The sequence below is a fragment of the Budorcas taxicolor genome, chromosome 5, assembly GCF_023091745.1.
Source record: "Budorcas taxicolor isolate Tak-1 chromosome 5, Takin1.1, whole genome shotgun sequence".
NCBI classification, from domain to species: Eukaryota; Metazoa; Chordata; class Mammalia; order Artiodactyla; family Bovidae; genus Budorcas; species Budorcas taxicolor.
In genome coordinates, this window is record NC_068914.1 from 85,054,598 (window position 1) to 85,079,313 (window position 24,716).

Here is a 24,716-nt window from a genome sequence, read left to right on the forward strand (position 1 = left end):
GATGATCCAGGGGTCACTGGTGCTCCAGAGACAGGTACGTTGCTTCCTGATATAACACTGGTCCTGGTTTCTCCTGAGAGTGGGGCAGTAGCCGCTGACCCTGCCCCACTTCTTCCGGTTGCTGCAGATCCTCCTGGTGTGGAGCCAGGCAAGCCTGATACTGCAGTTGAAGGCAGACCGGGCCCAGATCCGATTACAGCACTCGTTCTTGTAACCCCAGGCAATCGGGTGGTGGACTCGGAAAGTGCGCCAGGTTGTTGAGGGGTTGCTGACCCTCCAGGTACTGATGACCTGCTTCCTGATGTTTCAGCGGAAGGCACAATGGCTCCTAATCCTCCAGCAGCCATCCCTGCAGCTGCAGATAATCTGGCAGTCTGCTGGGAATCTACACCCGGCGTCCCCGCTCCTGCTGACCTTCCGGCGGTTGATCCAGGTGTCGCTGGTATTCCAGCGGAGGAGAAACGGGTGCCGGCTTGTCCAGCCGTAGGCCCTGTGGCTCCAGAGGAGGCGACAGTGGGCTGAGAACCTTCACTAGATACTGCAGTCGCCCCTGACCTTCCTGGTGATGATCCAGGGCTCACTGCTGCCCCAGACAGAGGTACGCTGGTTCCAGATCTGAAGGCATCAGTCCCTGTTGCTCCGGAAACCTGGACAGGTGTTTCTGAACCTACACCAGGTCCTGCAGTTGCTGATGACCCTCCTGGTGATGATCCAGGGCTCACTGCTCCTCCGGATAAAGGTAAGCTGGTCCCAGATCTTATGAAGTCAGTCCCCGTTGCTCCAGATAGGGTGACGGTGGGCTCTGAACTGACAGGAGGTCCCCCACTTGCTTCTGCTCCTCCTGCGGTGGATGGTTCAGGGGTTCCAGGTGCCCCAGATAAAGGTACGCTGGTTCCTGATCCTATAACAGTGGCCCCCGTTGCTCCAGACGATGGGGAAGTGGTCCCTGAACCTTGACCACGCGTTCCGGTTGCTTCCGAACTTCCTGCTGATGATCCAGGGGTCACTGGTGCTCCAGAGACAGGTACGTTGCTTCCTGATATAACACTGGTCCTGGTTTCTCCTGAGAGTGGGGCAGTAGCCGCTGACCCTGCCCCACTTCTTCCGGTTGCTGCAGATCCTCCTGGTGTGGAGCCAGGCAAGCCTGATACTGCAGTTGAAGGCAGACCGGGCCCAGATCCGATTACAGCACTCGTTCTTGTAACCCCAGGCAATCGGGTGGTGGACTCGGAAAGTGCGCCAGGTTGTTGAGGGGTTGCTGACCCTCCAGGTACTGATGACCTGCTTCCTGATGTTTCAGCGGAAGGCACACTGGCTCCTAATCCTCCAGCAGCCGTCCCTGCAGCTGCAGATAATCTGGCAGTCTGCTGGGAATCTACACCCGGCGTCCCCGCTCCTGCTGACCTTCCGGCGGTTGATCCAGGTGTCGCTGGTATTCCAGCGGAGGAGAAACGGGTGCCGGCTTGTCCAGCCGTAGGCCCTGTGGCTCCAGAGGAGGCGACAGTGGGCTGAGAACCTTCACTAGATACTGCAGTCGCCCCTGACCTTCCTGGTGATGATCCAGGGCTCACTGCTGCCCCAGACAGAGGTACGCTGGTTCCAGATCTGAAGGCATCAGTCCCTGTTGCTCCGGAAACCTGGACAGGTGTTTCTGAACCTACACCAGGTCCTGCAGTTGCTGATGACCCTCCTGGTGATGATCCAGGGCTCACTGCTCCTCCGGATAAAGGTAAGCTGGTCCCAGATCTTATGAAGTCAGTCCCCGTTGCTCCAGATAGGGTGACGGTGGGCTCTGAACTGACAGGAGGTCCTCCACTTGCTCCTGCTCCTCCTGCGGTGGATGGTTCAGGGGTTCCAGGTGCCCCAGATAAAGGTACGCTGGTTCCTGATCCTATAACAGTGGACCCCGTTGCTCCAGACGATGGGGAAGTGGTCCCTGAACCTTGACCACGCGTTCCGGTTGCTTCCGAACTTCCTGCTGATGATCCAGGGGTCACTGGTGCTCCAGAGACAGGTACGTTGCTTCCTGATATAACACTGGTCCTGGTTTCTCCTGAGAGTGGGGCAGTAGCCGCTGACCCTGCCCCACTTCTTCCGGTTGCTGCAGATCCTCCTGGTGTGGAGCCAGGCAAGCCTGATACTGCAGTTGAAGGCAGACCGGGCCCAGATCCGATTACAGCACTCGTTCTTGTAACCCCAGGCAATCGGGTGGTGGACTCGGAAAGTGCGCCAGGTTGTTGAGGGGTTGCTGACCCTCCAGGTACTGATGACCTGCTTCCTGATGTTTCAGCGGAAGGCACACTGGCTCCTAATCCTCCAGCAGCCGTCCCTGCAGCTGCAGATAATCTGGCAGTCTGCTGGGAATCTACACCCGGCGTCCCCGCTCCTGCTGACCTTCCGGCGGTTGATCCAGGTGTCGCTGGTATTCCAGCGGAGGAGAAACGGGTGCCGGCTTGTCCAGCCGTAGGCCCTGTGGCTCCAGAGGAGGCGACAGTGGGCTGAGAACCTTCACTAGATACTGCAGTCGCCCCTGACCTTCCTGGTGATGATCCAGGGCTCACTGCTGCCCCAGACAGAGGTACGCTGGTTCCAGATCTGAAGGCATCAGTCCCTGTTGCTCCGGAAACCTGGACAGGTGTTTCTGAACCTACACCAGGTCCTGCAGTTGCTGATGACCCTCCTGGTGATGATCCAGGGCTCACTGCTCCTCCGGATAAAGGTAAGCTGGTCCCAGATCTTATGAAGTCAGTCCCCGTTGCTCCAGATAGGGTGACGGTGGGCTCTGAACTGACAGGAGGTCCTCCACTTGCTCCTGCTCCTCCTGCGGTGGATGGTTCAGGGGTTCCAGGTGCCCCAGATAAAGGTACGCTGGTTCCTGATCCTATAACAGTGGCCCCCGTTGCTCCAGACGATGGGGAAGTGGTCCCTGAACCTTGACCACGCGTTCCGGTTGCTTCCGAACTTCCTGCTGATGATCCAGGGGTCACTGGTGCTCCAGAGACAGGTACGTTGCTTCCTGATATAACACTGGTCCTGGTTTCTCCTGAGAGTGGGGCAGTAGCCGCTGACCCTGCCCCACTTCTTCCGGTTGCTGCAGATCCTCCTGGTGTGGAGCCAGGCAAGCCTGATACTGCAGTTGAAGGCAGACCGGGCCCAGATCCGATTACAGCACTCGTTCTTGTAACCCCAGGCAATCGGGTGGTGGACTCGGAAAGTGCGCCAGGTTGTTGAGGGGTTGCTGACCCTCCAGGTACTGATGACCTGCTTCCTGATGTTTCAGCGGAAGGCACACTGGCTCCTAATCCTCCAGCAGCCGTCCCTGCAGCTGCAGATAATCTGGCAGTCTGCTGGGAATCTACACCCGGCGTCCCCGCTCCTGCTGACCTTCCGGCGGTTGATCCAGGTGTCGCTGGTATTCCAGCGGAGGAGAAACGGGTGCCGGCTTGTCCAGCCGTAGGCCCTGTGGCTCCAGAGGAGGCGACAGTGGGCTGAGAACCTTCACTAGATACTGCAGTCGCCCCTGACCTTCCTGGTGATGATCCAGGGCTCACTGCTGCCCCAGACAGAGGTACGCTGGTTCCAGATCTGAAGGCATCAGTCCCTGTTGCTCCGGAAACCTGGACAGGTGTTTCTGAACCTACACCAGGTCCTGCAGTTGCTGATGACCCTCCTGGTGATGATCCAGGGCTCACTGCTCCTCCGGATAAAGGTAAGCTGGTCCCAGATCTTATGAAGTCAGTCCCCGTTGCTCCAGATAGGGTGACGGTGGGCTCTGAACTGACAGGAGGTCCTCCACTTGCTCCTGCTCCTCCTGCGGTGGATGGTTCAGGGGTTCCAGGTGCCCCAGATAAAGGTACGCTGGTTCCTGATCCTATAACAGTGGCCCCCGTTGCTCCAGACGATGGGGAAGTGGTCCCTGAACCTTGACCACGCGTTCCGGTTGCTTCCGAACTTCCTGCTGATGATCCAGGGGTCACTGGTGCTCCAGAGACAGGTACGTTGCTTCCTGATATAACACTGGTCCTGGTTTCTCCTGAGAGTGGGGCAGTAGCCGCTGACCCTGCCCCACTTCTTCCGGTTGCTGCAGATCCTCCTGGTGTGGAGCCAGGCAAGCCTGATACTGCAGTTGAAGGCAGACCGGGCCCAGATCCGATTACAGCACTCGTTCTTGTAACCCCAGGCAATCGGGTGGTGGACTCGGAAAGTGCGCCAGGTTGTTGAGGGGTTGCTGACCCTCCAGGTACTGATGACCTGCTTCCTGATGTTTCAGCGGAAGGCACACTGGCTCCTAATCCTCCAGCAGCCGTCCCTGCAGCTGCAGATAATCTGGCAGTCTGCTGGGAATCTACACCCGGCGTCCCCGCTCCTGCTGACCTTCCGGCGGTTGATCCAGGTGTCGCTGGTATTCCAGCGGAGGAGAAACGGGTGCCGGCTTGTCCAGCCGTAGGCCCTGTGGCTCCAGAGGAGGCGACAGTGGGCTGAGAACCTTCACTAGATACTGCAGTCGCCCCTGACCTTCCTGGTGATGATCCAGGGCTCACTGCTGCCCCAGACAGAGGTACGCTGGTTCCAGATCTGAAGGCATCAGTCCCTGTTGCTCCGGAAACCTGGACAGGTGTTTCTGAACCTACACCAGGTCCTGCAGTTGCTGATGACCCTCCTGGTGATGATCCAGGGCTCACTGCTCCTCCGGATAAAGGTAAGCTGGTCCCAGATCTTATGAAGTCAGTCCCCGTTGCTCCAGATAGGGTGACGGTGGGCTCTGAACTGACAGGAGGTCCTCCACTTGCTCCTGCTCCTCCTGCGGTGGATGGTTCAGGGGTTCCAGGTGCCCCAGATAAAGGTACGCTGGTTCCTGATCCTATAACAGTGGCCCCCGTTGCTCCAGACGATGGGGAAGTGGTCCCTGAACCTTGACCACGCGTTCCGGTTGCTTCCGAACTTCCTGCTGATGATCCAGGGGTCACTGGTGCTCCAGAGACAGGTACGTTGCTTCCTGATATAACACTGGTCCTGGTTTCTCCTGAGAGTGGGGCAGTAGCCGCTGACCCTGCCCCACTTCTTCCGGTTGCTGCAGATCCTCCTGGTGTGGAGCCAGGCAAGCCTGATACTGCAGTTGAAGGCAGACCGGGCCCAGATCCGATTACAGCACTCGTTCTTGTAACCCCAGGCAATCGGGTGGTGGACTCGGAAAGTGCGCCAGGTTGTTGAGGGGTTGCTGACCCTCCAGGTACTGATGACCTGCTTCCTGATGTTTCAGCGGAAGGCACACTGGCTCCTAATCCTCCAGCAGCCGTCCCTGCAGCTGCAGATAATCTGGCAGTCTGCTGGGAATCTACACCCGGCGTCCCCGCTCCTGCTGACCTTCCGGCGGTTGATCCAGGTGTCGCTGGTATTCCAGCGGAGGAGAAACGGGTGCCGGCTTGTCCAGCCGTAGGCCCTGTGGCTCCAGAGGAGGCGACAGTGGGCTGAGAACCTTCACTAGATACTGCAGTCGCCCCTGACCTTCCTGGTGATGATCCAGGGCTCACTGCTGCCCCAGACAGAGGTACGCTGGTTCCAGATCTGAAGGCATCAGTCCCTGTTGCTCCGGAAACCTGGACAGGTGTTTCTGAACCTACACCAGGTCCTGCAGTTGCTGATGACCCTCCTGGTGATGATCCAGGGCTCACTGCTCCTCCGGATAAAGGTAAGCTGGTCCCAGATCTTATGAAGTCAGTCCCCGTTGCTCCAGATAGGGTGACGGTGGGCTCTGAACTGACAGGAGGTCCTCCACTTGCTCCTGCTCCTCCTGCGGTGGATGGTTCAGGGGTTCCAGGTGCCCCAGATAAAGGTACGCTGGTTCCTGATCCTATAACAGTGGCCCCCGTTGCTCCAGACGATGGGGAAGTGGTCCCTGAACCTTGACCACGCGTTCCGGTTGCTTCCGAACTTCCTGCTGATGATCCAGGGGTCACTGGTGCTCCAGAGACAGGTACGTTGCTTCCTGATATAACACTGGTCCTGGTTTCTCCTGAGAGTGGGGCAGTAGCCGCTGACCCTGCCCCACTTCTTCCGGTTGCTGCAGATCCTCCTGGTGTGGAGCCAGGCAAGCCTGATACTGCAGTTGAAGGCAGACCGGGCCCAGATCCGATTACAGCACTCGTTCTTGTAACCCCAGGCAATCGGGTGGTGGACTCGGAAAGTGCGCCAGGTTGTTGAGGGGTTGCTGACCCTCCAGGTACTGATGACCTGCTTCCTGATGTTTCAGCGGAAGGCACACTGGCTCCTAATCCTCCAGCAGCCGTCCCTGCAGCTGCAGATAATCTGGCAGTCTGCTGGGAATCTACACCCGGCGTCCCCGCTCCTGCTGACCTTCCGGCGGTTGATCCAGGTGTCGCTGGTATTCCAGCGGAGGAGAAACGGGTGCCGGCTTGTCCAGCCGTAGGCCCTGTGGCTCCAGAGGAGGCGACAGTGGGCTGAGAACCTTCACTAGATACTGCAGTCGCCCCTGACCTTCCTGGTGATGATCCAGGGCTCACTGCTGCCCCAGACAGAGGTACGCTGGTTCCAGATCTGAAGGCATCAGTCCCTGTTGCTCCGGAAACCTGGACAGGTGTTTCTGAACCTACACCAGGTCCTGCAGTTGCTGATGACCCTCCTGGTGATGATCCAGGGCTCACTGCTCCTCCGGATAAAGGTAAGCTGGTCCCAGATCTTATGAAGTCAGTCCCCGTTGCTCCAGATAGGGTGACGGTGGGCTCTGAACTGACAGGAGGTCCCCCACTTGCTCCTGCTCCTCCTGCGGTGGATGGTTCAGGGGTTCCAGGTGCCCCAGATAAAGGTACGCTGGTTCCTGATCCTATAACAGTGGCCCCCGTTGCTCCAGACGATGGGGAAGTGGTCCCTGAACCTTGACCACGCGTTCCGGTTGCTTCCGAACTTCCTGCTGATGATCCAGGGGTCACTGGTGCTCCAGAGACAGGTACGTTGCTTCCTGATATAACACTGGTCCTGGTTTCTCCTGAGAGTGGGGCAGTAGCCGCTGACCCTGCCCCACTTCTTCCGGTTGCTGCAGATCCTCCTGGTGTGGAGCCAGGCAAGCCTGATACTGCAGTTGAAGGCAGACCAGGCCCAGATCCGATTACAGCACTCGTTCTTGTAACCCCAGGCAATCGGGTGGTGGACTCGGAAAGTGCGCCAGGTTGTTGAGGGGTTGCTGACCCTCCAGGTACTGATGACCTGCTTCCTGATGTTTCAGCGGAAGGCACACTGGCTCCTAATCCTCCAGCAGCCGTCCCTGCAGCTGCAGATAATCTGGCAGTCTGCTGGGAATCTACACCCGGCGTCCCCGCTCCTGCTGACCTTCCGGCGGTTGATCCAGGTGTCGCTGGTATTCCAGCGGAGGAGAAACGGGTGCCGGCTTGTCCAGCCGTAGGCCCTGTGGCTCCAGAGGAGGCGACAGTGGGCTGAGAACCTTCACTAGATACTGCAGTCGCCCCTGACCTTCCTGGTGATGATCCAGGGCTCACTGCTGCCCCAGACAGAGGTACGCTGGTTCCAGATCTGAAGGCATCAGTCCCTGTTGCTCCGGAAACCTGGACAGGTGTTTCTGAACCTACACCAGGTCCTGCAGTTGCTGATGACCCTCCTGGTGATGATCCAGGGCTCACTGCTCCTCCGGATAAAGGTAAGCTGGTCCCAGATCTTATGAAGTCAGTCCCCGTTGCTCCAGATAGGGTGACGGTGGGCTCTGAACTGACAGGAGGTCCCCCACTTGCTCCTGCTCCTCCTGCGGTGGATGGTTCAGGGGTTCCAGGTGCCCCAGATAAAGGTACGCTGGTTCCTGATCCTATAACAGTGGCCCCCGTTGCTCCAGACGATGGGGAAGTGGTCCCTGAACCTTGACCACGCGTTCCGGTTGCTTCCGAACTTCCTGCTGATGATCCAGGGGTCACTGGTGCTCCAGAGACAGGTACGTTGCTTCCTGATATAACACTGGTCCTGGTTTCTCCTGAGAGTGGGGCAGTAGCCGCTGACCCTGCCCCACTTCTTCCGGTTGCTGCAGATCCTCCTGGTGTGGAGCCAGGCAAGCCTGATACTGCAGTTGAAGGCAGACCGGGCCCAGATCCGATTACAGCACTCGTTCTTGTAACCCCAGGCAATCGGGTGGTGGACTCGGAAAGTGCGCCAGGTTGTTGAGGGGTTGCTGACCCTCCAGGTACTGATGACCTGCTTCCTGATGTTTCAGCGGAAGGCACACTGGCTCCTAATCCTCCAGCAGCCGTCCCTGCAGCTGCAGATAATCTGGCAGTCTGCTGGGAATCTACACCCGGCGTCCCCGCTCCTGCTGACCTTCCGGCGGTTGATCCAGGTGTCGCTGGTATTCCAGCGGAGGAGAAACGGGTGCCGGCTTGTCCAGCCGTAGGCCCTGTGGCTCCAGAGGAGGCGACAGTGGGCTGAGAACCTTCACTAGATACTGCAGTCGCCCCTGACCTTCCTGGTGATGATCCAGGGCTCACTGCTGCCCCAGACAGAGGTACGCTGGTTCCAGATCTGAAGGCATCAGTCCCTGTTGCTCCGGAAACCTGGACAGGTGTTTCTGAACCTACACCAGGTCCTGCAGTTGCTGATGACCCTCCTGGTGATGATCCAGGGCTCACTGCTCCTCCGGATAAAGGTAAGCTGGTCCCAGATCTTATGAAGTCAGTCCCCGTTGCTCCAGATAGGGTGACGGTGGGCTCTGAACTGACAGGAGGTCCTCCACTTGCTCCTGCTCCTCCTGCGGTGGATGGTTCAGGGGTTCCAGGTGCCCCAGATAAAGGTACGCTGGTTCCTGATCCTATAACAGTGGCCCCCGTTGCTCCAGACGATGGGGAAGTGGTCCCTGAACCTTGACCACGCGTTCCGGTTGCTTCCGAACTTCCTGCTGATGATCCAGGGGTCACTGGTGCTCCAGAGACAGGTACGTTGCTTCCTGATATAACACTGGTCCTGGTTTCTCCTGAGAGTGGGGCAGTAGCCGCTGACCCTGCCCCACTTCTTCCGGTTGCTGCAGATCCTCCTGGTGTGGAGCCAGGCAAGCCTGATACTGCAGTTGAAGGCAGACCGGGCCCAGATCCGATTACAGCACTCGTTCTTGTAACCCCAGGCAATCGGGTGGTGGACTCGGAAAGTGCGCCAGGTTGTTGAGGGGTTGCTGACCCTCCAGGTACTGATGACCTGCTTCCTGATGTTTCAGCGGAAGGCACACTGGCTCCTAATCCTCCAGCAGCCGTCCCTGCAGCTGCAGATAATCTGGCAGTCTGCTGGGAATCTACACCCGGCGTCCCCGCTCCTGCTGACCTTCCGGCGGTTGATCCAGGTGTCGCTGGTATTCCAGCGGAGGAGAAACGGGTGCCGGCTTGTCCAGCCGTAGGCCCTGTGGCTCCAGAGGAGGCGACAGTGGGCTGAGAACCTTCACTAGATACTGCAGTCGCCCCTGACCTTCCTGGTGATGATCCAGGGCTCACTGCTGCCCCAGACAGAGGTACGCTGGTTCCAGATCTGAAGGCATCAGTCCCTGTTGCTCCGGAAACCTGGACAGGTGTTTCTGAACCTACACCAGGTCCTGCAGTTGCTGATGACCCTCCTGGTGATGATCCAGGGCTCACTGCTCCTCCGGATAAAGGTAAGCTGGTCCCAGATCTTATGAAGTCAGTCCCCGTTGCTCCAGATAGGGTGACGGTGGGCTCTGAACTGACAGGAGGTCCTCCACTTGCTCCTGCTCCTCCTGCGGTGGATGGTTCAGGGGTTCCAGGTGCCCCAGATAAAGGTACGCTGGTTCCTGATCCTATAACAGTGGCCCCCGTTGCTCCAGACGATGGGGAAGTGGTCCCTGAACCTTGACCACGCGTTCCGGTTGCTTCCGAACTTCCTGCTGATGATCCAGGGGTCACTGGTGCTCCAGAGACAGGTACGTTGCTTCCTGATATAACACTGGTCCTGGTTTCTCCTGAGAGTGGGGCAGTAGCCGCTGACCCTGCCCCACTTCTTCCGGTTGCTGCAGATCCTCCTGGTGTGGAGCCAGGCAAGCCTGATACTGCAGTTGAAGGCAGACCGGGCCCAGATCCGATTACAGCACTCGTTCTTGTAACCCCAGGCAATCGGGTGGTGGACTCGGAAAGTGCGCCAGGTTGTTGAGGGGTTGCTGACCCTCCAGGTACTGATGACCTGCTTCCTGATGTTTCAGCGGAAGGCACACTGGCTCCTAATCCTCCAGCAGCCGTCCCTGCAGCTGCAGATAATCTGGCAGTCTGCTGGGAATCTACACCCGGCGTCCCCGCTCCTGCTGACCTTCCGGCGGTTGATCCAGGTGTCGCTGGTATTCCAGCGGAGGAGAAACGGGTGCCGGCTTGTCCAGCCGTAGGCCCTGTGGCTCCAGAGGAGGCGACAGTGGGCTGAGAACCTTCACTAGATACTGCAGTCGCCCCTGACCTTCCTGGTGATGATCCAGGGCTCACTGCTGCCCCAGACAGAGGTACGCTGGTTCCAGATCTGAAGGCATCAGTCCCTGTTGCTCCGGAAACCTGGACAGGTGTTTCTGAACCTACACCAGGTCCTGCAGTTGCTGATGACCCTCCTGGTGATGATCCAGGGCTCACTGCTCCTCCGGATAAAGGTAAGCTGGTCCCAGATCTTATGAAGTCAGTCCCCGTTGCTCCAGATAGGGTGACGGTGGGCTCTGAACTGACAGGAGGTCCCCCACTTGCTCCTGCTCCTCCTGCGGTGGATGGTTCAGGGGTTCCAGGTGCCCCAGATAAAGGTACGCTGGTTCCTGATCCTATAACAGTGGCCCCCGTTGCTCCAGACGATGGGGAAGTGGTCCCTGAACCTTGACCACGCGTTCCGGTTGCTTCCGAACTTCCTGCTGATGATCCAGGGGTCACTGGTGCTCCAGAGACAGGTACGTTGCTTCCTGATATAACACTGGTCCTGGTTTCTCCTGAGAGTGGGGCAGTAGCCGCTGACCCTGCCCCACTTCTTCCGGTTGCTGCAGATCCTCCTGGTGTGGAGCCAGGCAAGCCTGATACTGCAGTTGAAGGCAGACCGGGCCCAGATCCGATTACAGCACTCGTTCTTGTAACCCCAGGCAATCGGGTGGTGGACTCGGAAAGTGCGCCAGGTTGTTGAGGGGTTGCTGACCCTCCAGGTACTGATGACCTGCTTCCTGATGTTTCAGCGGAAGGCACACTGGCTCCTAATCCTCCAGCAGCCGTCCCTGCAGCTGCAGATAATCTGGCAGTCTGCTGGGAATCTACACCCGGCGTCCCCGCTCCTGCTGACCTTCCGGCGGTTGATCCAGGTGTCGCTGGTATTCCAGCGGAGGAGAAACGGGTGCCGGCTTGTCCAGCCGTAGGCCCTGTGGCTCCAGAGGAGGCGACAGTGGGCTGAGAACCTTCACTAGATACTGCAGTCGCCCCTGACCTTCCTGGTGATGATCCAGGGCTCACTGCTGCCCCAGACAGAGGTACGCTGGTTCCAGATCTGAAGGCATCAGTCCCTGTTGCTCCGGAAACCTGGACAGGTGTTTCTGAACCTACACCAGGTCCTGCAGTTGCTGATGACCCTCCTGGTGATGATCCAGGGCTCACTGCTCCTCCGGATAAAGGTAAGCTGGTCCCAGATCTTATGAAGTCAGTCCCCGTTGCTCCAGATAGGGTGACGGTGGGCTCTGAACTGACAGGAGGTGCCCCACTTGCTCCTGCTCCTCCTGCGGTGGATGGTTCAGGGGTTCCAGGTGCCCCAGATAAAGGTACGCTGGTTCCTGATCCTATAACAGTGGCCCCCGTTGCTCCAGACGATGGGGAAGTGGTCCCTGAACCTTGACCACGCGTTCCGGTTGCTTCCGAACTTCCTGCTGATGATCCAGGGGTCACTGGTGCTCCAGAGACAGGTACGTTGCTTCCTGATATAACACTGGTCCTGGTTTCTCCTGAGAGTGGGGCAGTAGCCGCTGACCCTGCCCCACTTCTTCCGGTTGCTGCAGATCCTCCTGGTGTGGAGCCAGGCAAGCCTGATACTGCAGTTGAAGGCAGACCGGGCCCAGATCCGATTACAGCACTCGTTCTTGTAACCCCAGGCAATCGGGTGGTGGACTCGGAAAGTGCGCCAGGTTGTTGAGGGGTTGCTGACCCTCCAGGTACTGATGACCTGCTTCCTGATGTTTCAGCGGAAGGCACACTGGCTCCTAATCCTCCAGCAGCCGTCCCTGCAGCTGCAGATAATCTGGCAGTCTGCTGGGAATCTACACCCGGCGTCCCCGCTCCTGCTGACCTTCCGGCGGTTGATCCAGGTGTCGCTGGTATTCCAGCGGAGGAGAAACGGGTGCCGGCTTGTCCAGCCGTAGGCCCTGTGGCTCCAGAGGAGGCGACAGTGGGCTGAGAACCTTCACTAGATACTGCAGTCGCCCCTGACCTTCCTGGTGATGATCCAGGGCTCACTGCTGCCCCAGACAGAGGTACGCTGGTTCCAGATCTGAAGGCATCAGTCCCTGTTGCTCCGGAAACCTGGACAGGTGTTTCTGAACCTACACCAGGTCCTGCAGTTGCTGATGACCCTCCTGGTGATGATCCAGGGCTCACTGCTCCTCCGGATAAAGGTAAGCTGGTCCCAGATCTTATGAAGTCAGTCCCCGTTGCTCCAGATAGGGTGACGGTGGGCTCTGAACTGACAGGAGGTCCCCCACTTGCTCCTGCTCCTCCTGCGGTGGATGGTTCAGGGGTTCCAGGTGCCCCAGATAAAGGTACGCTGGTTCCTGATCCTATAACAGTGGCCCCCGTTGCTCCAGACGATGGGGAAGTGGTCCCTGAACCTTGACCACGCGTTCCGGTTGCTTCCGAACTTCCTGCTGATGATCCAGGGGTCACTGGTGCTCCAGAGACAGGTACGTTGCTTCCTGATATAACACTGGTCCTGGTTTCTCCTGAGAGTGGGGCAGTAGCCGCTGACCCTGCCCCACTTCTTCCGGTTGCTGCAGATCCTCCTGGTGTGGAGCCAGGCAAGCCTGATACTGCAGTTGAAGGCAGACCGGGCCCAGATCCGATTACAGCACTCGTTCTTGTAACCCCAGGCAATCGGGTGGTGGACTCGGAAAGTGCGCCAGGTTGTTGAGGGGTTGCTGACCCTCCAGGTACTGATGACCTGCTTCCTGATGTTTCAGCGGAAGGCACACTGGCTCCTAATCCTCCAGCAGCCGTCCCTGCAGCTGCAGATAATCTGGCAGTCTGCTGGGAATCTACACCCGGCGTCCCCGCTCCTGCTGACCTTCCGGCGGTTGATCCAGGTGTCGCTGGTATTCCAGCGGAGGAGAAACGGGTGCCGGCTTGTCCAGCCGTAGGCCCTGTGGCTCCAGAGGAGGCGACAGTGGGCTGAGAACCTTCACTAGATACTGCAGTCGCCCCTGACCTTCCTGGTGATGATCCAGGGCTCACTGCTGCCCCAGACAGAGGTACGCTGGTTCCAGATCTGAAGGCATCAGTCCCTGTTGCTCCGGAAACCTGGACAGGTGTTTCTGAACCTACACCAGGTCCTGCAGTTGCTGATGACCCTCCTGGTGATGATCCAGGGCTCACTGCTCCTCCGGATAAAGGTAAGCTGGTCCCAGATCTTATGAAGTCAGTCCCCGTTGCTCCAGATAGGGTGACGGTGGGCTCTGAACTGACAGGAGGTCCCCCACTTGCTCCTGCTCCTCCTGCGGTGGATGGTTCAGGGGTTCCAGGTGCCCCAGATAAAGGTACGCTGGTTCCTGATCCTATAACAGTGGCCCCCGTTGCTCCAGACGATGGGGAAGTGGTCCCTGAACCTTGACCACGCGTTCCGGTTGCTTCCGAACTTCCTGCTGATGATCCAGGGGTCACTGGTGCTCCAGAGACAGGTACGTTGCTTCCTGATATAACACTGGTCCTGGTTTCTCCTGAGAGTGGGGCAGTAGCCGCTGACCCTGCCCCACTTCTTCCGGTTGCTGCAGATCCTCCTGGTGTGGAGCCAGGCAAGCCTGATACTGCAGTTGAAGGCAGACCGGGCCCAGATCCGATTACAGCACTCGTTCTTGTAACCCCAGGCAATCGGGTGGTGGACTCGGAAAGTGCGCCAGGTTGTTGAGGGGTTGCTGACCCTCCAGGTACTGATGACCTGCTTCCTGATGTTTCAGCGGAAGGCACACTGGCTCCTAATCCTCCAGCAGCCGTCCCTGCAGCTGCAGATAATCTGGCAGTCTGCTGGGAATCTACACCCGGCGTCCCCGCTCCTGCTGACCTTCCGGCGGTTGATCCAGGTGTCGCTGGTATTCCAGCGGAGGAGAAACGGGTGCCGGCTTGTCCAGCCGTAGGCCCTGTGGCTCCAGAGGAGGCGACAGTGGGCTGAGAACCTTCACTAGATACTGCAGTCGCCCCTGACCTTCCTGGTGATGATCCAGGGCTCACTGCTGCCCCAGACAGAGGTACGCTGGTTCCAGATCTGAAGGCATCAGTCCCTGTTGCTCCGGAAACCTGGACAGGTGTTTCTGAACCTACACCAGGTCCTGCAGTTGCTGATGACCCTCCTGGTGATGATCCAGGGCTCACTGCTCCTCCGGATAAAGGTAAGCTGGTCCCAGATCTTATGAAGTCAGTCCCCGTTGCTCCAGATAGGGTGACGGTGGGCTCTGAACTGACAGGAGGTCCCCCACTTGCTCCTGCTCCTCCTGCGGTGGATGGTTCAGGGGTTCCAGGTGCCCCAGATAAAGGTACGCTGGTTCCTGATCCTATAACAGTGGCCCCCGTTGCTCCAGACGATGGGGAAGTGGTCCCTGAACCTTGACCACGCGTTCCGGTTGCTTCCGAACTTCCTGCTGATGATCCAGGGGTCACTGGTGCTCCAGAGACAGGTACGTTGCTTCCTGATATAACACTGGTCCTGGTTTCTCCTGAGAGTGGGGCAGTAGCCGCTGACCCTGCCCCACTTCTTCCGGTTGCTGCAGATCCTCCTGGTGTGGAGCCAGGCAAGCCTGATACTGCAGTTGAAGGCAGACCGGGCCCAGATCCGATTACAGCACTCGTTCTTGTAACCCCAGGCAATCGGGTGGTGGACTCGGAAAGTGCGCCAGGTTGTTGAGGGGTTGCTGACCCTCCAGGTACTGATGACCTGCTTCCTGATGTTTCAGCGGAAGGCACACTGGCTCCTAATCCTCCAGCAGCCGTCCCTGCAGCTGCAGATAATCTGGCAGTCTGCTGGGAATCTACACCCGGCGTCCCCGCTCCTGCTGACCTTCCGGCGGTTGATCCAGGTGTCGCTGGTATTCCAGCGGAGGAGAAACGGGTGCCGGCTTGTCCAGCCGTAGGCCCTGTGGCTCCAGAGGAGGCGACAGTGGGCTGAGAACCTTCACTAGATACTGCAGTCGCCCCTGACCTTCCTGGTGATGATCCAGGGCTCACTGCTGCCCCAGACAGAGGTACGCTGGTTCCAGATCTGAAGGCATCAGTCCCTGTTGCTCCGGAAACCTGGACAGGTGTTTCTGAACCTACACCAGGTCCTGCAGTTGCTGATGACCCTCCTGGTGATGATCCAGGGCTCACTGCTCCTCCGGATAAAGGTAAGCTGGTCCCAGATCTTATGAAGTCAGTCCCCGTTGCTCCAGATAGGGTGACGGTGGGCTCTGAACTGACAGGAGGTCCCCCACTTGCTCCTGCTCCTCCTGCGGTGGATGGTTCAGGGGTTCCAGGTGCCCCAGATAAAGGTACGCTGGTTCCTGATCCTATAACAGTGGCCCCCGTTGCTCCAGACGATGGGGAAGTGGTCCCTGAACCTTGACCACGCGTTCCGGTTGCTTCCGAACTTCCTGCTGATGATCCAGGGGTCACTGGTGCTCCAGAGACAGGTACGTTGCTTCCTGATATAACACTGGTCCTGGTTTCTCCTGAGAGTGGGGCAGTAGCCGCTGACCCTGCCCCACTTCTTCCGGTTGCTGCAGATCCTCCTGGTGTGGAGCCAGGCAAGCCTGATACTGCAGTTGAAGGCAGACCGGGCCCAGATCCGATTACAGCACTCGTTCTTGTAACCCCAGGCAATCGGGTGGTGGACTCGGAAAGTGCGCCAGGTTGTTGAGGGGTTGCTGACCCTCCAGGTACTGATGACCTGCTTCCTGATGTTTCAGCGGAAGGCACACTGGCTCCTAATCCTCCAGCAGCCGTCCCTGCAGCTGCAGATAATCTGGCAGTCTGCTGGGAATCTACACCCGGCGTCCCCGCTCCTGCTGACCTTCCGGCGGTTGATCCAGGTGTCGCTGGTATTCCAGCGGAGGAGAAACGGGTGCCGGCTTGTCCAGCCGTAGGCCCTGTGGCTCCAGAGGAGGCGACAGTGGGCTGAGAACCTTCACTAGATACTGCAGTCGCCCCTGACCTTCCTGGTGATGATCCAGGGCTCACTGCTGCCCCAGACAGAGGTACGCTGGTTCCAGATCTGAAGGCATCAGTCCCTGTTGCTCCGGAAACCTGGACAGGTGTTTCTGAACCTACACCAGGTCCTGCAGTTGCTGATGACCCTCCTGGTGATGATCCAGGGCTCACTGCTCCTCCGGATAAAGGTAAGCTGGTCCCAGATCTTATGAAGTCAGTCCCCGTTGCTCCAGATAGGGTGACGGTGGGCTCTGAACTGACAGGAGGTCCCCCACTTGCTCCTGCTCCTCCTGCGGTGGATGGTTCAGGGGTTCCAGGTGCCCCAGATAAAGGTACGCTGGTTCCTGATCCTATAACAGTGGCCCCCGTTGCTCCAGACGATGGGGAAGTGGTCCCTGAACCTTGACCACGCGTTCCGGTTGCTTCCGAACTTCCTGCTGATGATCCAGGGGTCACTGGTGCTCCAGAGACAGGTACGTTGCTTCCTGATATAACACTGGTCCTGGTTTCTCCTGAGAGTGGGGCAGTAGCCGCTGACCCTGCCCCACTTCTTCCGGTTGCTGCAGATCCTCCTGGTGTGGAGCCAGGCAAGCCTGATACTGCAGTTGAAGGCAGACCGGGCCCAGATCCGATTACAGCACTCGTTCTTGTAACCCCAGGCAATCGGGTGGTGGACTCGGAAAGTGCGCCAGGTTGTTGAGGGGTTGCTGACCCTCCAGGTACTGATGACCTGCTTCCTGATGTTTCAGCGGAAGGCACACTGGCTCCTAATCCTCCAGCAGCCGTCCCTGCAGCTGCAGATAATCTGGCAGTCTGCTGGGAATCTACACCCGGCGTCCCCGCTCCTGCTGACCTTCCGGCGGTTGATCCAGGTGTCGCTGGTATTCCAGCGGAGGAGAAACGGGTGCCGGCTTGTCCAGCCGTAGGCCCTGTGGCTCCAGAGGAGGCGACAGTGGGCTGAGAACCTTCACTAGATACTGCAGTCGCCCCTGACCTTCCTGGTGATGATCCAGGGCTCACTGCTGCCCCAGACAGAGGTACGCTGGTTCCAGATCTGAAGGCATCAGTCCCTGTTGCTCCGGAAACCTGGACAGGTGTTTCTGAACCTACACCAGGTCCTGCAGTTGCTGATGACCCTCCTGGTGATGATCCAGGGCTCACTGCTCCTCCGGATAAAGGTAAGCTGGTCCCAGATCTTATGAAGTCAGTCCCCGTTGCTCCAGATAGGGTGACGGTGGGCTCTGAACTGACAGGAGGTCCCCCACTTGCTCCTGCTCCTCCTGCGGTGGATGGTTCAGGGGTTCCAGGTGCCCCAGATAAAGGTACGCTGGTTCCTGATCCTATAACAGTGGCCCCCGTTGCTCCAGACGATGGGGAAGTGGTCCCTGAACCTTGACCACGCGTTCCGGTTGCTTCCGAACTTCCTGCTGATGATCCAGGGGTCACTGGTGCTCCAGAGACAGGTACGTTGCTTCCTGATATAACACTGGTCCTGGTTTCTCCTGAGAGTGGGGCAGTAGCCGCTGACCCTGCCCCACTTCTTCCGGTTGCTGCAGATCCTCCTGGTGTGGAGCCAGGCAAGCCTGATACTGCAGTTGAAGGCAGACCGGGCCCAGATCCGATTACAGCACTCGTTCTTGTAACCCCAGGCAATCGGGTGGTGGACTCGGAAAGTGCGCCAGGTTGTTGAGGGGTTGCTGACCCTCCAGGTACTGATGACCTGCTTCCTGATGTTTCAGCGGAAGGCACACTGGCTCCTAATCCTCCAGCAGCCGTCCCTGCAGCTGCAGATAATCTGGCAGTCTGCTGGGAATCTACACCCGGCGTCCCCGCTCCTGCTGACCTTCCGGCGGTTGATCCAGGTGTCGCTGGTATTCCAGCGGAGGAGAAACGGGTGCCGGCTTGTCCAGCCGTAGGCCCTGTGGCTCCAGAGGAGGCGACAGTGGGCTGAGAACCTTCACTAGATACTGCAGTCGCCCCTGACCTTCCTGGTGATGATCCAGGGCTCACTGCTGCCCCAGACAGAGGTACGCTGGTTCCAGATCTGAAGGCATCAGTCCCTGTTGCTCCGGAAACCTGGACAGGTGTTTCTGAACCTACACCAGGTCCTGCAGTTGCTGATGACCCTCCTGGTGATGATCCAGGGCTCACTGCTCCTCCGGATAAAGGTAAGCTGGTCCCAGATCTTATGAAGTCAGTCCCCGTTGCTCCAGATAGGGTGACGGTGGGCTCTGAACTGACAGGAGGTCCCCCACTTGCTCCTGCTCCTCCTGCGGTGGATGGTTCAGGGGTTCCAGGTGCCCCAGATAAAGGTACGCTGGTTCCTGATCCTATAACAGTGGCCCCCGTTGCTCCAGACGATGGGGAAGTGGTCCCTGAACCTTGACCACGCGTTCCGGTTGCTTCCGAAATTCCTGCTGATGATCCAGGGGTCACTGGTGCTCCAGAGACAGGTACGTTGCTTCCTGATATAACACTGGTCCTGGTTTCTCCTGAGAGTGGGGCAGTAGCCGCTGACCCTGCCCCACTTCTTCCGGTTGCTGCAGATCCTCCTGGTGTGGAGCCAGGCAAGCCTGATACTGCAGTTGAAGGCAGACCGGGCCCAGATCCGATTACAGCACTCGTTCTTGTAACCCCAGGCAATCGGGTGGTGGACTCGGAAAGTGCGCCAGGTTGTTGAGGGGTTGCTGACCCTCCAGGTACTGATGACCTGCTTCCTGATGTTTCAGCGGAAGGCACACTGGCTCCTAATCCTCCAGCAGCCGTCCCTGCAGCTGCAGATAATCTGGCAGTCTGCTGGGAATCTACACCCGGCGTCCCCGCTCCTGCTGACCTTCCGGCGGTTGATCCAGGTGTCGCTGGTATTCCAGCGGAGGAGAAACGGGTGCCGGCTTGTCCAGCCGTAGGCCCTGTGGCTCCAGAGGAGGCGACAGTGGGCTGAGAACCTTCACTAGATACTGCAGTCGCCCCTGACCTTCCTGGTGATGATCCAGGGCTCACTGCTGCCCCAGACAGAGGTACGCTGGTTCCAGATCTGAAGGCATCAGTCCCTGTTGCTCCGGAAACCTGGACAGGTGTTTCTGAACCTACACCAGGTCCTGCAGTTGCTGATGACCCTCCTGGTGATGATCCAGGGCTCACTGCTCCTCCGGATAAAGGTAAGCTGGTCCCAGATCTTATGAAGTCAGTCCCCGTTGCTCCAGATAGGGTGACGGTGGGCTCTGAACTGACAGGAGGTCCCCCACTTGCTCCTGCTCCTCCTGCGGTGGATGGTTCAGGGGTTCCAGGTGCCCCAGATAAAGGTACGCTGGTTCCTGATCCTATAACAGTGGCCCCCGTTGCTCCAGACGATGGGGAAGTGGTCCCTGAACCTTGACCACGCGTTCCGGTTGCTTCCGAACTTCCTGCTGATGATCCAGGGGTCACTGGTGCTCCAGAGACAGGTACGTTGCTTCCTGATATAACACTGGTCCTGGTTTCTCCTGAGAGTGGGGCAGTAGCCGCTGACCCTGCCCCACTTCTTCCGGTTGCTGCAGATCCTCCTGGTGTGGAGCCAGGCAAGCCTGATACTGCAGTTGAAGGCAGACCGGGCCCAGATCCGATTACAGCACTCGTTCTTGTAACCCCAGGCAATCGGGTGGTGGACTCGGAAAGTGCGCCAGGTTGTTGAGGGGTTGCTGACCCTCCAGGTACTGATGACCTGCTTCCTGATGTTTCAGCGGAAGGCACACTGGCTCCTAATCCTCCAGCAGCCGTCCCTGCAGCTGCAGATAATCTGGCAGTCTGCTGGGAATCTACACCCGGCGTCCCCGCTCCTGCTGACCTTCCGGCGGTTGATCCAGGTGTCGCTGGTATTCCAGCGGAGGAGAAACGGGTGCCGGCTTGTCCAGCCGTAGGCCCTGTGGCTCCAGAGGAGGCGACAGTGGGCTGAGAACCTTCACTAGATACTGCAGTCGCCCCTGACCTTCCTGGTGATGATCCAGGGCTCACTGCTGCCCCAGACAGAGGTACGCTGGTTCCAGATCTGAAGGCATCAGTCCCTGTTGCTCCGGAAACCTGGACAGGTGTTTCTGAACCTACACCAGGTCCTGCAGTTGCTGATGACCCTCCTGGTGATGATCCAGGGCTCACTGCTCCTCCGGATAAAGGTAAGCTGGTCCCAGATCTTATGAAGTCAGTCCCCGTTGCTCCAGATAGGGTGACGGTGGGCTCTGAACTGACAGGAGGTCCCCCACTTGCTCCTGCTCCTCCTGCGGTGGATGGTTCAGGGGTTCCAGGTGCCCCAGATAAAGGTACGCTGGTTCCTGATCCTATAACAGTGGCCCCCGTTGCTCCAGACGATGGGGAAGTGGTCCCTGAACCTTGACCACGCGTTCCGGTTGCTTCCGAACTTCCTGCTGATGATCCAGGGGTCACTGGTGCTCCAGAGACAGGTACGTTGCTTCCTGATATAACACTGGTCCTGGTTTCTCCTGAGAGTGGGGCAGTAGCCGCTGACCCTGCCCCACTTCTTCCGGTTGCTGCAGATCCTCCTGGTGTGGAGCCAGGCAAGCCTGATACTGCAGTTGAAGGCAGACCGGGCCCAGATCCGATTACAGCACTCGTTCTTGTAACCCCAGGCAATCGGGTGGTGGACTCGGAAAGTGCGCCAGGTTGTTGAGGGGTTGCTGACCCTCCAGGTACTGATGACCTGCTTCCTGATGTTTCAGCGGAAGGCACACTGGCTCCTAATCCTCCAGCAGCCGTCCCTGCAGCTGCAGATAATCTGGCAGTCTGCTGGGAATCTACACCCGGCGTCCCCGCTCCTGCTGACCTTCCGGCGGTTGATCCAGGTGTCGCTGGTATTCCAGCGGAGGAGAAACGGGTGCCGGCTTGTCCAGCCGTAGGCCCTGTGGCTCCAGAGGAGGCGACAGTGGGCTGAGAACCTTCACTAGATACTGCAGTCGCCCCTGACCTTCCTGGTGATGATCCAGGGCTCACTGCTGCCCCAGACAGAGGTACGCTGGTTCCAGATCTGAAGGCATCAGTCCCTGTTGCTCCGGAAACCTGGACAGGTGTTTCTGAACCTACACCAGGTCCTGCAGTTGCTGATGACCCTCCTGGTGATGATCCAGGGCTCACTGCTCCTCCGGATAAAGGTAAGCTGGTCCCAGATCTTATGAAGTCAGTCCCCGTTGCTCCAGATAGGGTGACGGTGGGCTCTGAACTGACAGGAGGTCCCCCACTTGCTCCTGCTCCTCCTGCGGTGGATGGTTCAGGGGTTCCAGGTGCCCCAGATAAAGGTACGCTGGTTCCTGATCCTATAACAGTGGCCCCCGTTGCTCCAGACGATGGGGAAGTGGTCCCTGAACCTTGACCACGCGTTCCGGTTGCTTCCGAACTTCCTGCTGATGATCCAGGGGTCACTGGTGCTCCAGAGACAGGTACGTTGCTTCCTGATATAACACTGGTCCTGGTTTCTCCTGAGAGTGGGGCAGTAGCCGCTGACCCTGCCCCACTTCTTCCGGTTGCTGCAGATCCTCCTGGTGTGGAGCCAGGCAAGCCTGATACTGCAGTTGAAGGCAGACCGGGCCCAGATCCGATTACAGCACTCGTTCTTGTAACCCCAGGCAATCGGGTGGTGGACTCGGAAAGTGCGCCAGGTTGTTGAGGGGTTGCTGACCCTCCAGGTACTGATGACCTGCTTCCTGATGTTTCAGCGGAAGGCACACTGGCTCCTAATCCTCCAGCAGCCGTCCCTGCAGCTGCAGATAATCTGGCAGTCTGCTGGGAATCTACACCCGGCGTCCCCGCTCCTGCTGACCTTCCGGCGGTTGATCCAGGTGTCGCTGGTATTCCAGCGGAGGAGAAACGGGTGCCGGCTTGTCCAGCCGTAGGCCCTGTGGCTCCAGAGGAGGCGACAGTGGGCTGAGAACCTTCACTAGATACTGCAGTCGCCCCTGACCTTCCTGGTGATGATCCAGGGCTCACTGCTGCCCCAGACAGAGGTACGCTGGTTCCAGATCTGAAGGCATCAGTCCCTGTTGCTCCGGAAACCTGGACAGGTGTTTCTGAACCTACACCAGGTCCTGCAGTTGCTGATGACCCTCCTGGTGATGATCCAGGGCTCACTGCTCCTCCGGATAAAGGTAAGCTGGTCCCAGATCTTATGAAGTCAGTCCCCGTTGCTCCAGATAGGGTGACGGTGGGCTCTGAACTGACAGGAGGTCCCCCACTTGCTCCTGCTCCTCCTGCGGTGGATGGTTCAGGGGTTCCAGGTGCCCCAGATAAAGGTACGCTGGTTCCTGATCCTATAACAGTGGCCCCCGTTGCTCCAGACGATGGGGAAGTGGTCCCTGAACCTTGACCACGCGTTCCGGTTGCTTCCGAACTTCCTGCTGATGATCCAGGGGTCACTGGTGCTCCAGAGACAGGTACGTTGCTTCCTGATATAACACTGGTCCTGGTTTCTCCTGAGAGTGGGGCAGTAGCCGCTGACCCTGCCCCACTTCTTCCGGTTGCTGCAGATCCTCCTGGTGTGGAGCCAGGCAAGCCTGATACTGCAGTTGAAGGCAGACCGGGCCCAGATCCGATTACAGCACTCGTTCTTGTAACCCCAGGCAATCGGGTGGTGGACTCGGAAAGTGCGCCAGGTTGTTGAGGGGTTGCTGACCCTCCAGGTACTGATGACCTGCTTCCTGATGTTTCAGCGGAAGGCACACTGGCTCCTAATCCTCCAGCAGCCGTCCCTGCAGCTGCAGATAATCTGGCAGTCTGCTGGGAATCTACACCCGGCGTCCCCGCTCCTGCTGACCTTCCGGCGGTTGATCCAGGTGTCGCTGGTATTCCAGCGGAGGAGAAACGGGTGCCGGCTTGTCCAGCCGTAGGCCCTGTGGCTCCAGAGGAGGCGACAGTGGGCTGAGAACCTTCACTAGATACTGCAGTCGCCCCTGACCTTCCTGGTGATGATCCAGGGCTCACTGCTGCCCCAGACAGAGGTACGCTGGTTCCAGATCTGAAGGCATCAGTCCCTGTTGCTCCGGAAACCTGGACAGGTGTTTCTGAACCTACACCAGGTCCTGCAGTTGCTGATGACCCTCCTGGTGATGATCCAGGGCTCACTGCTCCTCCGGATAAAGGTAAGCTGGTCCCAGATCTTATGAAGTCAGTCCCCGTTGCTCCAGATAGGGTGACGGTGGGCTCTGAACTGACAGGAGGTCCCCCACTTGCTCCTGCTCCTCCTGCGGTGGATGGTTCAGGGGTTCCAGGTGCCCCAGATAAAGGTACGCTGGTTCCTGATCCTATAACAGTGGCCCCCGTTGCTCCAGACGATGGGGAAGTGGTCCCTGAACCTTGACCACGCGTTCCGGTTGCTTCCGAACTTCCTGCTGATGATCCAGGGGTCACTGGTGCTCCAGAGACAGGTACGTTGCTTCCTGATATAACACTGGTCCTGGTTTCTCCTGAGAGTGGGGCAGTAGCCGCTGACCCTGCCCCACTTCTTCCGGTTGCTGCAGATCCTCCTGGTGTGGAGCCAGGCAAGCCTGATACTGCAGTTGAAGGCAGACCGGGCCCAGATCCGATTACAGCACTCGTTCTTGTAACCCCAGGCAATCGGGTGGTGGACTCGGAAAGTGCGCCAGGTTGTTGAGGGGTTGCTGACCCTCCAGGTACTGATGACCTGCTTCCTGATGTTTCAGCGGAAGGCACACTGGCTCCTAATCCTCCAGCAGCCGTCCCTGCAGCTGCAGATAATCTGGCAGTCTGCTGGGAATCTACACCCGGCGTCCCCGCTCCTGCTGACCTTCCGGCGGTTGATCCAGGTGTCGCTGGTATTCCAGCGGAGGAGAAACGGGTGCCGGCTTGTCCAGCCGTAGGCCCTGTGGCTCCAGAGGAGGCGACAGTGGGCTGAGAACCTTCACTAGATACTGCAGTCGCCCCTGACCTTCCTGGTGATGATCCAGGGCTCACTGCTGCCCCAGACAGAGGTACGCTGGTTCCAGATCTGAAGGCATCAGTCCCTGTTGCTCCGGAAACCTGGACAGGTGTTTCTGAACCTACACCAGGTCCTGCAGTTGCTGATGACCCTCCTGGTGATGATCCAGGGCTCACTGCTCCTCCGGATAAAGGTAAGCTGGTCCCAGATCTTATGAAGTCAGTCCCCGTTGCTCCAGATAGGGTGACGGTGGGCTCTGAACTGACAGGAGGTCCCCCACTTGCTCCTGCTCCTCCTGCGGTGGATGGTTCAGGGGTTCCAGGTGCCCCAGATAAAGGTACGCTGGTTCCTGATCCTATAACAGTGGCCCCCGTTGCTCCAGACGATGGGGAAGTGGTCCCTGAACCTTG